This window comes from Leopardus geoffroyi, chromosome A1 (genome assembly GCF_018350155.1).
Source record: "Leopardus geoffroyi isolate Oge1 chromosome A1, O.geoffroyi_Oge1_pat1.0, whole genome shotgun sequence".
Lineage (NCBI taxonomy): Eukaryota > Metazoa > Chordata > Mammalia > Carnivora > Felidae > Leopardus > Leopardus geoffroyi.
In genome coordinates this window covers 112,907,792-112,920,900 of record NC_059326.1, presented here as the reverse complement: position 1 = coordinate 112,920,900, position 13,109 = coordinate 112,907,792, and the positions used below count along the sequence as shown (strand labels likewise).

At 41.0% G+C, this 13,109-nt stretch overlaps 1 long non-coding RNA gene across 1 annotated transcript; it reads left to right on the top strand.

Annotated features, from left to right (window-relative positions):
* The first annotated feature begins 1,105 nt into the window (after nt 1–1,105).
* LOC123601165 lies at nt 1,106–12,704 on the top strand. The gene is made up of 5 exons (XR_006714014.1): nt 1,106–1,161; nt 1,259–1,413; nt 2,148–2,385; nt 4,140–4,290; nt 12,190–12,704. It is a non-coding gene; the product is annotated as an uncharacterized LOC123601165 (long non-coding RNA).
* The last annotated feature ends 405 nt before the right edge of the window (nt 12,705–13,109 follow it).

Below are 13,109 nucleotides of genomic sequence, written 5' to 3'. Positions count from 1 at the left end.
TCCTGAGCATTATCACCTCATTTCTGAGTTCTTTCTAATTCCGATTTGCCCTATCCTTTAATGTCTTACATCATTTTCTTAATCTTTCAGTTTGTGTTGAAATAGTAGGTCATAGTTTTAATCTATTTTGAGAGCAAATCTTTCTGGCATGCTTTCACTGTCTGCAGGGATGCTATTCTGCTCCTTATTTTGCTTTTTCGTACAATAACTTGGTATGGATTTGACTTTCATACTTGCCTATTGCTGATTTTTGTGCTGAAATTGGTTCCTTGAACTTTTAGAATGAGGCGTGGTTCAGGATAGCTTTTATAACTTCTCAAAGGTCCCTCTCCTGTTGTTTTACAATGTTCTAAAGTAGGGCAGCCCGCTTCCTCTGATTTCCTGGCTATTCCCATCCCCCCTTTTGCCCTTCTTTGTCCCTTTGTCTCTGTTCTGTTTGGTTTGCTTCTCTGAGCAGTTATTCCTCTAGGCGGGACTGCGTCCTGGCAGGAGCTCTGGCTCATTGGTGTGGAGAATTCACAGGGGCCAGACTACTGAGCATCCCTCAGACCTTTCTCTTGTGGACTCCTTACACTTATCCGGTATTACAGAGAAAAAGCCCCTCCCCACTTCTGCTGCCATTTTCAAATTAGCCTGCTGTGCCTTCCATTAAATACCCATCGACTACGTTGGAGATCTCCCAGTGTCAGCTCTGTCAGATGATGCCCTACCGTTTCATTCTTCCTCCACAAAAAAAATATGCTAGTACCATGGAGATCTTGTGGCCACTGGTCTGTCCCTATCTGCTTGTATTTAATGCCTCTTAGTCATTAATTTGGCTCTGAGAAACCCAAGGCTTAGAAGTTTCGAAGAAACCAATGTGCCACCTTCTACCACACCTACTTATATCTACAGACCTACAGATCTCCGAAGCTGTACGTGTCTATAAAAAATGGCAGAATCTTACAAAGACAGTCTAAAATTAAAACGGCCAATATGGAGAACATTCCCATTAGACAAGATCATTCATTTAAGGAATGAAGTTGAAAGCCAGGGCTACTAACTCAAATAAACAGGGGAGAGTACCTATTGTAATTGGAATTTAGAAGCCTCTGATAGGCCTCAAGATTCCAAAAGTCTAAGGAGAATTAAAGATACAAGGGAAAACTAAGACATGACTATGTAAGACTAATGTGACTCCCACTGCTCCCCTCCATCCTCCCTTACCTGACTACTCAGTCTACTAATCCTCTCTCTGAATTTTGTTTCCCCTCTGAAGAGACTCGAAGACCAGCAACAGAAGTCCACCAAGTGAGTAGCCCCCAAACCATCTGGGCTGGTCCCATACTTGAGGGGATCCTGAGGAATGCTCCAGTAAACTGCTAGACGTTATTTCCTTAAAGCTTCAAGAGGAAACTAAAATTAAAATTAATGGTAAACCTTGCCAAATTCTCGTAGATACGAGGGCTATACTCCCTACTTTCAACCTCACTCGCTCTGGAGACAGCAGATGGGATCCTGGGGAAACTGGCAGAAGCCAGCAAAGGATGAGAATTCACACCAGAGTCAGCTATTCTGGATCTCTGTCCTGTCCAGTAGAGAGAAGGAGGTAAAATCTCAGGTTGTCCCTTCCTTTCCAAATCCAGACCCTTATAAATTTGGTTTGGGGGCACTTGCTGGTTGCTGATCCTTTCTCTCCTAGGGAAAACTATGTCCTTGTTTCTCTTGTTTTGTGTCCCAACAACCTGGCTTGGCTTTATGCCTGCCTGCCACACGCAGGCTGCCAGCTCGAGTGTATACAGAAGCTCCGTCGCGGTTTGGGAGTTGGGAGCTGCAAAATATGCCTGGACAGAAATGTGAGTTGTATTCCATCTGTAGCAAGGGTCCCACTAACTGTTACTAGCTCTCAGATAAAATGTCTAAGTCTTTCTTTCTTTGGGATATTTTGGGAGTGGCACTGGATCCTCAAGGATAGTACCCCTTGCACCCTCTTTGAAGATACCTCTTGTGTCCAAGGGTTTGTTCAACACAGCCAAGAATAGTTGCTGTTTGTCCTGGATGAAATCTGACAAGATATTTGAAAGGATTTTTTTAAAGTAGCTCTATGGCCAAAAATTGGCCAAATTGGAAGCAGATATTCAGAGCCTAACAGGAACTTTTTTTTTTAGGCCTTCTTCCCTGAGCTAAACGAAACCATGTACCCAGGGGAAAGAAAAACATTCCAAAGACAAACAGCTCTAAATCTAGAACACAGGAACTACCAACCAAATGATCTCCCTAAGACAGAAAAGGGACAACAGGAATGACTGACTTGGAGAATGTGAACTGGACATCATGACCTGTGAACAGCACACAGATATTCAGCAAAAATTGTGAGAACTCCCGAGCAGTAGCTGGGAGGAGCTGGTAAGCTATTGCCTTAAGTTTTTTTTGTTTGTTTGTTTGTTTGTTTGTTTTTTACCACATCTCTTAGGCTAAGAGTCCAGCCAGGAAGGGAGAATTGTTAAAAACAAGACAACAGGCCCCAAGTGGAGTTGCTTATGCTAAGCCCCATAGCACCAAAACGAGACTTGACTTAATTATAGTTTGACTCTCCTGGAAATGGAATTATTCAGGAATCCCTTAATAGATGCCTGCCTTCCCCTAAAGGAAAGTTAGTAACCTTACAATAACCAACCTGCTTTTGTGCCTAGTATAACTTCTTGTTCCTGTTCCCTTCTGCCTATAAAAGTTTTTCATTTTGCACAGTTCTTTGGAGATGCCTTCTCTCTATTACGTTGGATGCTCCCTGATTCGTGGATCATTGAACAGAGCCAATAAAATATACAAAATTTACTCAGGTGAATTTTGTTTTTTAACAGTAAACAGGTGAGGGCCTTTTAAACATAAAAGCAATGGTGGAAACAGTCACAAAGGAAACGCTGATAGAGCCACCCATGTGAAATGTAACATCCCTCTTAGATATTCAGTTATCATACTGCCAGAGCATTCAGCAATGACTAACAGAGATAGCAGAACTTGTGATACTCGGAGGGAGGTGACTTATAGATGTCTTCTGTCGGCTATAGTCTTAAAACTGTCTTGGATTCAGCCTTGAACTGGCCAAAATTGACCTCTTGGTTTACACTAAAGGTTAAAACCAAAGGATTTGAATCCTGTGACTCAGACTGACAGAGATGCCCTTGTTTGGCAAGATACTGACTCAAGAACTATAGAATGAAAAAACAATTTTCTCCAGGTAGTTAAATATGTCCCCACTTATTTCAACCCTGAGAACCCAGGATCGGTTGGGTATTGTAAGTGTAATACAGCACATAGCCTTGATCTAGAGTGTACGCATGATGGGTGGGCAATAAAGACAAGTGATGGTCACTTGTATTTTGTTTAGCCTCTTGATTGGTCTGGGCAACAGTGAATTAGAGGAATCCAAATTTAACACAGGTGGTCTCAACGTACAGGAAATTACACATGAAAACAAACTTGTGCAACAGGTGAATCTGGGAGGTGATCACCCAAGGTTATTTCTCTTCTATCAATTCGTTTAATGTCAACTTCCTGCAGTGCTTTTAAGGTTCTCGGCATGAAGCAGTAAGGAAAATACGAAGTTAACATGGTTGGGTCACTGCCAGTGGAGGATCCTAAGAAGCAGATGAAGCTTCTCAATATTTGTGAATAAATTTGTGAATAATGTTTAGAAATACATCTACTGGATAAATGTTGATGCAGTTGCATAAAATATCAAGGCATGAAATGTCTGAGTGTTTGTGAATGGAACACTGAGACTCTGGGCAGGGACCAGAGTGAGGCATTTGGAGAACAAAAATTTAAGGAGGCTGTCAGGGTTGACCCTGCACTTAAGTGACCCCCAAGAGTGAGTGCCTCCTTAAATTTTGGCCTTAGGCACCTTACTCACCTTAACCTTGTGCTGGTCTTGCCTTGCTGAGGTTGATTGTTCAGCCACAGAAGCAAAGGGACGCTCTGGTCTCTGTGTGCCCTTAGACCTTTGCCCGTACAAATTGACATTGCATAGCCCCTACAGATCAAGACTGAGAAAGCCACTTATGTGTTGGCCTAAGGGGAAATTTCACTGGCCCAGACAGAGTAACAAGTGTGGGTTCTATCCCACACTGGTCCCTGAAGAGTATCTTTTCTACGTCCAGCCCCATATCACACGCGAAGAGCTCTTAACGGAAGAGCTTTAAACAGAAAACGACAGACAGGAAAATATAATCCCGTTAAGGAATCTGCCTTTATTTGTAAGACCTGAAACCGACTAGGCGAGAGACATTTTGCATCCCGTTCCATCAAAAGGTAACTCCCACCTTTTAAGCCTTCTTAGTCTGCAAAAACAAACAACAATCCAGCATGGGGGTGGAATCTGTAAGTGTGAGCCATACTCCACAGGTTTCTCTGCTGTTCTGGAGGAATGACATTGACTTTCTGAGAGAAGATACTTTTGCATAATTCCCTTCCTATTTCTTCCCTCAAAACACTTTGTGGGCAAACAGGGCTCACGTAGGGGGTGCTTTCTTTTGCTCCATTTTCCATTGACGGGGCGTCTTTCACATTGTCTGGGGTCCCTTGCCATCTGTGGGGAGGCAGGCAGACGCAGGGCAAGCTGGCTGCCTGGCAGCCTTCACATGGGGGTGGAAGAGCACCTCCCACCCTTTCCAACAATGGTTCTGTGAGAAACGCTTTAGGGAACAAGAGAGGGATTCACTGAGCGGAGGATATGGAGCAAAAGTCCAGGTTGGCTCTGCCTCCGAGCTGAGAACGGATACACTGTTGTCAGGAATTGATTCCTGTCACTTACATCCTCCATTCACCCTGGACCACCTTTATCGTCACCCACCTCGTTCTTTCCCCATTATGCTGAGAAGAGAAATGTTATTTCTCTGCTTCCACACTTTATTCTTTAACGAATGATTATCTCCTTATTCTGTCCACTCACTACCTGTCTCCTCATTATTCTCAGCAGGTTCATCAAACATCAAAACCTGGCTGAATCCACCCCAAGAACACATTCTTTTCCTGGAGAGCATGGTTTCACTTGAACTGTTCTGCTTCTGCAGCAAACTTTGGGACACATTTCTTGTTTAAAACCACAGCCTAAATTTAGCCCCAAGGCCAGGATCTGTCTCATCTCCCCAAGAAGGTCTTACTAATACGAGTACTATAGTAATGATAATTTCCTATGTATGTACATCAAGCCCAATACCTTGGGATTGTTTGTTATGAGCTGGCCCCTCCCTCTCTCCAGCCTGCATCTCCTCGTGTCCTTTCCTATAGCTAAGTGCTCCCAAACCATACTTTCCTGCTTGAAGCTCTTCCTGATGCTATAATTCCTGCTCCTGTACCCCCCACCTGGAGTCTCTTAGCTCCAGGTCTATCTTTCCTGTGGTTGCACTGGACAGTGAAAATTTGAATCATTCTCATAGTCCTGGTCAAGTTGTGCCCTCCTCCATAAATACTTCCCGAAGCTCCCACTAGTCCCTGTATTCATAGAGTTCTAACTTTTGGCCCAAGGCCCTTTCCAAATTAATCTCAAAAAGAGCACAATGTATAATTTTGAAAGAACAGGATCAGACAAGGAGCCCCAGTGAAATACATTTCAGGGATATGCATTTGAAAACTGGAGGCTTTCACACAAGATGTGATAATGTGGCCATTAGTCTGCAGGTGGTATGTAAAGATACACACAGGAGTCAACAGACCAAGCTCATCTCAGTCTGTTGTCGAGAAAAGGTAAGGATTGATTTAAACTCAACAAATGCTTGTTGAGCACCCTCCCCTGGGCTCTCTAGTAAGCACTGGGGGTGCAAGGCGGATGACTTCACTAGAAGGCTGATAAATGGGCTAAGCACTTTGAGTTTGTTTCTGTCCCTTGTGATGAGTTAATTCAGTGATTCTCAAACCGGGCTAGGCAGCAAAATCACCTAGGGAACATGATTTATCTATTTGTTTATTTATGCATTAGTCTTGGATCTCATTTTGTAGGAATAAATAATACATTCACAGGATATAGAGCCAAACGAGTGCAAAAGGCACACAGTGCAAAGTATCTCTTGCACCACTATTCCATTTGCGTAATTTCCCTAGATACCTTGCCACTTTATCTGGTATCATTGGAGAAGAGCTTAACTCCACTTATCTCTCTACCCATAGTAGAGTTAAAAAGGGTGGAAAGGTGATTGGAAATTTGGGTGGGGTGGGGGGGCATCTGAGCAGGCTGCCCAAGCCAAGCACAAATTAGGAAACCAGTCTGCAGTGAAAGAGGCTAGGCCTATGCTTATAGGATCTAGGCAAGACCAGGAAATGACCTCCTAAAGGTGTGTGAAGCCAGGAGACCCTGCCGCTGGTCATCTTAAACAGCCGGTTCCCCATGAGATCCTCAAGATCTGTGCCCACTAAGCCCCTCAGAATCTAGCGCCACACATTCTTCCTTCCTTCTTAGACATGGGGGTGTCAATGCATCCATATTTGTCACTATTTGACTATTGTGTGCTAGAATATGAGCATCAAGCATAATGGAAGAGCTTTGCAAGTTAGAGGCAATATTTGTTTTCTGCCTTTTATGTAGTAATACATTACATGCGTCTTATGTGCATTCCTATGTGCATGAGACAATGCAGAGTCTCATTTTGTTCTCACAATGTTGCTGGGATATCATTACACAGAGGCAGTATATAATACAGGTTAAAAGTATGGTGTATAAAGACAGGCTGCTAGATGCAAGTTTCTGCTCCTCTGCATGAAAATGTGGATCCTTGAGCAAGTTACATAGATTCATGGTGCCTCAATATCCTCATCATAAAAGACAGGATAGACGTAACATACTTTGTATAGTGACTGGCACATGTTTTAAGCTCAATTCATGTTACCTATTATTAGTTTTGGAGGGAAGAATATCAACAACTCTACAGGACTAATGACATCCAGGATACCAGAAGCCATCCAAGCAATTGCTAAGCCAGGGAACAGAGTCGGTATCAAATGCAAAGTACAACAAACAGAATTCAACAGCACATTTAAAGGATCATACGCCATAATCAAGTTCAACTTATCCCAAGGATGCAAGGATGGTTCAAAATATGAAAGTCAATTAATGCGAAATACCACATTAACAGAATGAAGGATAAAAATTACAATCAACTCAATAAGATGCAGAAAAAGCATCTGATAAAACTCAACATCCTTCCACGATAAAAATTCTCCACAAATAAGTAGAAGAACATACATACTTCACATGTACTGCAACATAATAAAGGCAATATATAAAACGCTGACAGTTAAAGTCACACTCAATGGTAAAAAGCTAAAATCTTTTCTTCTAAAATCAGCACCACGACAAAGACGACTACTCTTGCCACTTCTATTCACCATAGTACTGGAAGTCCAAAATAGAGCAAGCAGGTAAGAAAAAGAAGTAAAAGGCATCCAAATTAGGTTGAAACAAGTAAAATTACCTCTGTATACAGCATGATCTTATGTAAAGAAAACCCTAAAGTCTCCACGAAAAAATGGTTAAAATAAGTTGAATTTAGTAAGGCTGCAGGATGCAAAACCAACATACACAAATCAGCTGCAATTCTATACACTAATAGCGAATTTCTCTGGAAAGAGAAATTAGGAAAATAATCCAATTTACACTAATACTGTGAAAATAAATAAAGAGAATCCTCACTGAAGTGTATGTGGGAAACTAGAAGGGGGAACTGGTACAGCTCAATGTCAGTTACAGGAAGAATTGTCACTTGCAGACCCTAACAGAGGAATCATCAACAGGAAAGAATGATCAATTACAGGTTCCAACAAGATAAGATGTACCTTGAATCTCCTACAAGAAATCAATCATGCCTGCAACTTACCCCACAAGAAACCCACCATCACTCTGAACTCCTATGTTTCTCAAATGGACTTTCATTCAAAACAACCCCTCCCAATTTCCTCCTCCTTCTCCAAAAAATAATGTTCCTCTCCTTTGTGTTAGACTTGCCTATGGTTTTGTCATAGCCTGTATGTCCTGAACTACAAGTCTCTGTTATTCCCAAATAAACCTATTTTTTGCTGGCAAAATAACTGATTTTTATTTTGAAAGTTAACAATAGAAAATACAATAAAACACCCAGGCATAAATTTTCTCTCACCAAGGAGGTACCTCTGTACTGAAAACTACTAAGACATTAATGAAAGAAACTGAAGAAGATATAAATAGGTATTCCCATTATCATGGACTAAAAGAATTAACACTGTTAAAATGTCCATACTACTCAAAGCAATATAAAGATTCAGTTCAATCTCTATCAAATTCCAATGGCACTTTCACAGATACAGGAAAAAAAAAAAACTACCTTTAGAAAAAGGCATTTGAGAGGAGAAAATGGGTGATGGGCATTGAGGACAGCACTTGTTGGGAGGAACAATGGGTGTTGTATGTAACATTAAAAATAAACAAACAAACAAATAAAGAAAAGAAAATGTAAAAAAGAATAAACAAAGTCTAATACGCATACATAAAAGCACACACATACACACACAAAAGAAAAATGCATTTGACAAACTACAACACATCCATTCATGATAAAAACTCTCAACAAAATGGGTTTAAAGAGAACATAGCTCAACATAATAAAGGCCTTATATGAAAAGCCCACAGCAAACATCATCCATAATGGGGAAAAACTAAGAGCTTTTCCCCAAAGGACAGGAACAAGACAGGGATGTACACTCTCACCACTATTATTTAACACAGTACTGGAAGTCCTAGCCTCAGCAATCAGACAACAAAAAGAAATAAAGGATATCCAAATTGGTAAGGAAGAAGTAAAACTTTCACTATTTGCAGGTGACATGATATGATATAGAGAAAACTCTAAACACTGCACCAAAAAACTCCTAGAATTGGTAAACGAATTCAGTGAAGCGGCTGGATACAAAATCAAGGTACAGAAATCCACTGCATTTGTTTTTTTTTTAATTTTTTTAACATTTATTTATTGTTGAGAGACAGAGAGAGACAAAGCACGAGCAGGGGAGGGGCAGAGAGAGAGGGAGACACAGAATCTGAAGCAGGCTCCAGGCTCTCAGCTGTCAGCACAGAGTCCGATGCGGGGCTTGAACCCATGAACCGGGAGATCATGACCTGAGCCGAAGTCAGACGTTTAACTGACCGAACCACCCAGGTGCCCCTGAGAAACAGACTCTTAACTCTCGAGAACAAAATGATAGTTACCAGAGGGGAGATGGGTTGGGGGGATGAGTAAAATAGGTGATGGCGTAAGAGTAAGGTAAGAGTACACTTACCATAATGAGTACAGCGTAATGCATAGAATTACTGAGTCACTGTATTATACAACTGAAACTGATGTAACACTGTATGCTAACAGTACTGGAATTAACATAAAAAACTTAATAAGAAAAAAAGAGATTGGCTTATAATGAACAAAGCAAAAAAAATTTTTTTTTATGGAACCACAAAAGATTCTGAATTGTCAAAGCAAAGTTGGAGGTATCACATTTTCTAATTTCAAACTATATTATGAAGCTATATAGCAATCAAACTGGTATATTATTGGCATGAAAATAGGGGCGCCTGGGTGGCGCAGTCGGTTGAGCGTCCGACTTCAGCCAGGTCACGATCTCGCGGTCCGTGAGTTCGAGCCCCGCGTCAGGCTCTGGGCTGATGGCTCAGAGCCTGGAGCCTGTTTCCGATTCTATGTCTCCCTCTCTCTCTGCCCCTCCCCCGTTCATGCTCTGTCTCTCTCTGTCCCAAAAATAAATAAACGTTGAAAAAAAAAATTAAAAAAAAAAAAAAAAAAGAAAACAGACACATAGGTCGATGGAACAGAGATCCCAGAAAAAACCTGCACATATACAGTGAACTAATCTTGGATAGGGGTGAAAAGAACATACAATAGAGAAAGGACAGTCTCTTCAACAGGTGGTGCCAAGAAAACTGGATATCCACATACAAAAAAAATGAAATTGGACCCCTATCTTATACCTCTCACAAAAATTAATTTTAAATGGATTAAAGATTTAAATATAAGACCTGAAATTAAAAACTCTTAGAAGAAAACATCAGGAAAAATGCTCCTTGGCATTGCTCTTGGCAGTGACTTTTTGGATATCACACCAAAGGCACATGCAACCAAAGGAAAAATGAGTGGGACTACATCAAACTAAAATTCTCATGAATGGCAAAGGAAATAATCAATAAAATGAAAAGGCAAACTATGGATTAGGAAAAAAAAATCTACAAACCATATATCTCACGATGGGCTAATATGCAAAAGATATAACAAACCTATACAACTCAATAGCAACATACAAATAATCTAATTAAAAATGGGCAAAAGACTGAAAAGACATTTTTCCAAAGATGACATACAAATGGGGGTGCCTGAGTGGCTCAGTCACTTATGCGTCTGACTCTTGATTTTGACTCAGGTCATGATCTCACGGTTCATGGGATCGGACCCCATGTTGGGCTCTGCACTGACAGCAGGGAACCTGCTTGGGATTCTCACTCTCTTGCCCTCTCTCTGCTCCTCCCCCACTCATGTGCTTTCTCTCTCTCTCAAAATAAATAAACATTTAAAAAAAAGACATACAAATGGCCAATAGGTACATAAAAAGGTACTCAACATCACTAATCACCAGGGAAATGCAAATCAAAACCCCCAGGAGCTAACAGCTCATACTCCTTAGGATGGCTTTTAGGAAAAAGACAAGAGATAAATCTTTTCAAGGAGGTGGAGAAAAGGGAAACCTTTTGCAATGTTGATATGAAAGTAAATTGGTTCAGCCTTTCTGGAAAACAATATGGAGCTTCCTCAAAAAATTAAAAACAGAACTACCAATCCCACTTCTGGGTGTATTTCTAAAGAAAATGAAAAACAATATCTCAAAGAGATATGTGCACTCCAATGTTCACTGCAACATTATTCACAATAGCCAAGATATGGAAAAAACCTTAAGTGTCTATAGATGGGTGAATGGATAAAGATGTAGCATACGTATACTCTCATACATATAGATGCCTATATATACTGATATATGTGTGTGTGTGTGTGATATATATAAGGTGAACAGTATTCCATCATATATGTGTACATATATACATATATCTGTATCTATATCTATATCTGTATCTATATCTATATCTGTATCTATGATGGAATATTTTTTAGCCATGATCGGCACTTGCAAAAAAATAGATGAGCTTTAGAGGACATTATGCTAAATGAAATAAGCCAGACAGAGAAAAACAAATATTGCATGATCTCACTTACATGTGTAAAATAAAGGAAAAGAAATGCCAAGTTCACAGAGAGTAGAGAATAGAACAATACCAGGGGTTGCAGGTTGGGGAAAATGGAGAGATTTTGGTGAACGGATACAAGCCTTCAGTTATAAAATGAGTAAGTTCTGGGAAAATAATGTACAGCATGGTAACTATGGTTAATAATAGCGTAATTTGCTAAGACAGTAGATCTTCAGTGTTTGTATTTATTTTTTGTAATTAAAAAAATTTTTTAATGTTTACTTTTATTTTTTATTAATGTTTTTATTTATTTTTGAAGGAGAGAGAGAGAGACAGACAGAGAGACAGAGCATGAGCAGGGGAGGAACAGAGAGAGAGGGAGAATTCAAAGCAGGCTCCAGGCTCTAAGCTGTCAGCACAGAGCCCGATGCGGGGCTCGAACCCACAAACTGAGATCATGACCTGAGCCGAAGTCAGACGCTTAGCTGACTGAGCCACCCAGGCGTCCCTATGTTTATTTTGAGAGACAGAGCATGAGTGGGGGAGGAGCAGAGAGAAAGAGACACAGAATCTGAAGCAGGCTCCAGGCTCTGAGCTGTCAGCAGCACAGAGCCCCAATGTAGGGCTCAAACTCACAAACCATGAAATCTTGACTTGAGCTAAAGTTGGACACTCAACCACCCAGGTGCCCCATCTTAAGCGTTTTTAACACACACACACAATGTAACTATGTGAGATGATGGCTATAATCATTAACCTGACTGTGGTAATCATTTCACAAAGTATATGTATATCAAATCATCATACTGTACACTTTAAATGTATTTATTTTTATTTGTCAATTATACATTTAAACTAGGGGGGGCAAAAAAGAATTGTTTTCAAAGTGTTGTGAGCTTTTTTGAATTATTCGCAAATAATCACTTTGTCCATTTACTCCCTAGTGCTCTGGGATTATAAAGGTTCAATGCATTGAACATACAGCATCACAGACACAGGAGGAACCTCAAGGATGTCCATCAGCCCAGGACCTTTGTCTTCCAGGAGAGAACACCTACTTCCAGGGACAGGGGATAGACTTAACCGGGTCAAACAGCAAGAATGTCACCAGCCACACCTGCTACCTCTCTAGTACACAACCATAGCGTAGCAGGATTCTGCCACAGAGAGTCATGACACGGAGGCTTTTCTTTCCAGGAAGCAACTTCATTCCTGCCGACACCGCTCCGTTGGGTTCTTAGCCGAAGAACTGAGCCCTGAATGCTACGTGGCCTAGTTTTTTAATGTATTTTTTTCCTTCTTTGTCTCCCATATATGGTAACACCCAAACATGTAGTCTGATTAAGTGGTCTCATGGTACAAGGTTGTGAGGGATGTTGTCAAGTAAGCGAAGAGCAAGGTTGCCTTGAGGTTATTTTTTTTCTTTTCTTAGATAGGGGACCCTACCACAATAGCGCCTCCATACCCAAGGGTCTCAGCACGCTATGCCACTGTGTACTTGTTAGGACGGCCAGAACAAAATACCACACACTGGGTGGCTTAAACAACAGAAATGTATTGTCTTGCAGTTCTGGAGGCTACAAGTCCAAGATCAAGGTGTGAGCAGAGTTTATTTCCTTTTAGGCCTCTCCTTGGCTTGCAAATGGCCTTCTTCTTGCTGTGTGGTCACGTGGTCTTCCCTCTGTGCACCTGCAAGCCTGCTATCTTTCCGTGTATCCTAATTTTCTCTCGTGATGACACCAGTCAAATGAAATCAGCGCTCACTCCAACAGCTTCATTTTAACCTAATCACTCCTATAGAGGCCCTATGTCCAAACGCAGCCACATTCTGAGGTACTGGGGGGTTAAGCCTTCAACAAAGGAA